The sequence below is a fragment of the Limulus polyphemus genome, unplaced genomic scaffold (assembly GCF_000517525.1).
Source record: "Limulus polyphemus unplaced genomic scaffold, Limulus_polyphemus-2.1.2 Scaffold905, whole genome shotgun sequence".
NCBI classification, from domain to species: Eukaryota; Metazoa; Arthropoda; class Merostomata; order Xiphosura; family Limulidae; genus Limulus; species Limulus polyphemus.
Genome location: NW_013666515.1, coordinates 360,300 through 363,794, shown reverse-complemented (window position 1 = coordinate 363,794; position 3,495 = coordinate 360,300).

Genomic DNA, 3,495 nt, shown 5'->3' with positions numbered 1-3,495 from the left:
AACAAACAAACAATACTTATTTATGACGTCATAAACTAGAAAATCAGATACACCTGCTACAGCTTCTCTTTCACAAATTGCCAATAATTCTTTCTAAAGTTTTATGCTACATTATTTATAGCCAGTAAAAATTCAGAGTTTAAATATATCTAATGACTATAACTCTACATTGTTTTCAATAGAAAGTACTTTCAATTTCGTCTTCAGTTTTTTTATACAGAGTACTGTCAATTTCGTCTTCAGTTTGAAAGTTTATCTCGTGTCTATTTGTTTGTTTGTAATTAAGCACAAAGCTACACGAGGGGCTATCTGTGCTCTGCCCACCACGGGTATCGAAACCCGGATTCTAGCGTTGTAAGTCCGCAGAAATGCCGCTGTACCACTGAGGGGCTATCTCGTGTCATTCAGAACGTGCTGCTAAGGGAATTATTTTAAACCCTTCTTGTATTAGTTAGAAAACCGATTAAACTAGATGTACTTCCACAGGGTCGCTGAAAATATTCTGTTTCAAAAGTAAATAAACCAAAATTAAGAGTAACAAATAACATTATTTGTTGCTTTTGACGTTCGTAAGTCATGCTGTGTTATAGCTTATAGAGTGCATAATTCTTTTCGTGATTCAAATTGCAACGTTAAGCGTCCTTTATGTGACGTTATTTTAATGTCGACTGACTGATTGACAGACAACACATTACTGTATACTGGTGCGAGTGGTTAAAATAGTTGACCCCCTCCAGGCAGCCTTCGGTTTTTCTTCGGGGAAATTGTAATAGTTACAGGACATTGTTTGATTTGTACGTGTTATTATTATGTATTCTTAGGTGCATTATTTAAGTAAACAAAAATTATTTAGTGTAATAGTATAAAAAAGGCAGGCTTGAATTTCATCGGCAACCGCTATAGGTACTACACGTTTTGTTTTTCATGTATTTTTTATTATTATTAATTGTTATAAAATTAACTAAAATGTTGATATTAGAAAGTTATTAGGTTGGATGAGATAAGATAAAGGAAAAATATATAAATTCTTCATGAGTATGCTTGCGAGCTGCTCGTGTGTTACGTCATTCAACACGTTAATGTGAGCTACACGTTCCCCCTGTGATTTACAACTTGGGTGGCAGAATTATTAGTTAGACACATTCCAGAGGGCAATAAAATAATAAGCTTAAGTATAAACAGGTGTAGACTGTTACGAGACTTGGGATAAACAATTGTTGTCGTTTTCTGTTACAATCTGCAGTTATTCTAAAAAGAGAAAAAGGAGTAATTCAGATTTGTTTGATAATATTTATGGTGGTTACAAGGTCTGTCACATCTACTGACCCCGTAGCCTTGGCTACATAATCTCCAGACATCAACCTCCGCTGACTACAGTTATATATTGGCTAATTCTTTGACTCTATATGATCCTTTGAGACCAGCTTCGCATTTCAAAAGGTGAGTAATAACTATAGTGAATAATTCCCCTTAAATATTATTACCATTCGCATAATCTCGCTACCAGATCCTAACGGACAGAGCTCACGACTCCCTGTGATGTAACAAATGTTGACTCAGCTGCAAAATCACGGCACTTGCACAATTCTAGGGTTTCTGACGAGCCAGAAATACTTTACCAGACGTAGATGAACCAGTTTCTGTAGGTTATATGTATATATATATTCATTTATTGTAGAAACATGAGTCAGGAAAGAATTTTCCATAACTGTCAGATAAAGTGTACCTTAAAACCATACTTCCATAGTTCTCCGGGTTGATGATCTAGGTTAACACTTCCCAATGTGTTTATCTTATAACAGTTGATCTTGGTTTTATTGTGTTTCTATCAGACGAAAGAGGAGATACTTTGGGTAGATAGTGATCACGAAAGTACAAAGGAAAATTAAGTAGCTCATACTCATACAAATATACTCATACACACTTAATTTAGGCTTCTAGTTGTTGTTGTTGTTCTATTTTGGCATATTTTCATTTATTTCTGTATATTTATTTTATTTCTTAAGATGAAATGCCAGTGGTATACTTACACTGAACTATTTTTTTACAGATGTTTCAACAACTTACAGCTCATCGTTCATATTTTTCATCTAAGGTTTCCCTATATATCAGCGTACCGTTTACGAAGTTACAATGCTCGAATCTGAAGTTCGATTCCTCATGATGACAGATAGCGCACTGTATAGCATTGCGCTGAGCAAACAACATCTTCAACAATGAATTTACGTTTGATTTGCATGATTTTAATCTTTTTTTAAAACAAAATCTTTCCTATTTTTCTTTTTAACTTTTGTTATTTTTTATATACTAATCCTTTAACTTCCTTCATTATAGTAGCTCCTATGGGCGCAAGTTGGGCCTATGGTAGACCTCTGGATTTCGGAGCTGGTGAGCCGGTTTCGAATCCTCAAAAGATCCCCCCCCACGCACTTTAAGTTATAGGTGCACTATAAAAATGACTGTTAAGCGCATAGCGTGGATGAGGTGTGATAAGGTGCTACTGACTGTTTTACTTCTAACCAGCCCCCCCAGTGGCACAGCGGTATGTCTGCGGACTTATAACGCTAGAATCCGGGTTTCGATACCCATGGTGGGCAGAGCACAGGTAGCCCATTGTGTTGCTTTGTGCTTAACTTCAAACAAACAAACCTTCTGACCAATAATTCAGAATTATAGATGGCGGCAGATAGACTGGGCAGCTTTGTCATTAAATACAAAATACATATACAAATGTATTTGTTTGTTTGTTTTAAAGTAAAACCACATTAGGCTACCTGTTGTGTCCACCGCGTGTAACAGAACTCCGGATTTTAGCGTTATAAGTCTATAAACTTATCACTGGAGGACAATACAAATATATTTCCATCAAACGTCAGCTTGTTAATTTATATGCTTCTTTTTTGTTTTAATGTCATCATTGAGGTCCTGTAAATATACTTAATAACTAAATGCTTAATTTACTCATTAGCTCTGAACTTTCTGATGTTACATCCCGAGAGAAGAACAGTTTGAAAATAAGCATGATGTTTCAACTTTGATCACTTATCAGCATGAAGTGTAACCAAATTAAAAATATGACTGATATTACATCCATCCCGAGAGAATAACAGTTTGAAAATAAACATGATGTTTCAAGTCTGAAATATATCAGCAATCGATGTGTTCGAAGGAAAAAGAAGTTTGACTATAAACAAGATTACGACACTTATGATATACAACATTGTTTATTGACAAAAAAGGGACATGGATAAACGTTTCGGAATTCTATCAGATTCTATCTTCAGTATCTAAAGCAGAATAAAATAAATTTACATCAGTCTTTATACATTTTCAAGGTACAGTTGATAAATATAACGATAATTAAACAAATAAAACACTAAACAGTAATCATGGGGAGAAACTACAGCAAGAAAACACAACGAAAAGAAAAAAAACCGAAAAATCAGTGATACGAACATATTAAAAAATGTATAATTTAAATGAAGACTGCATGTT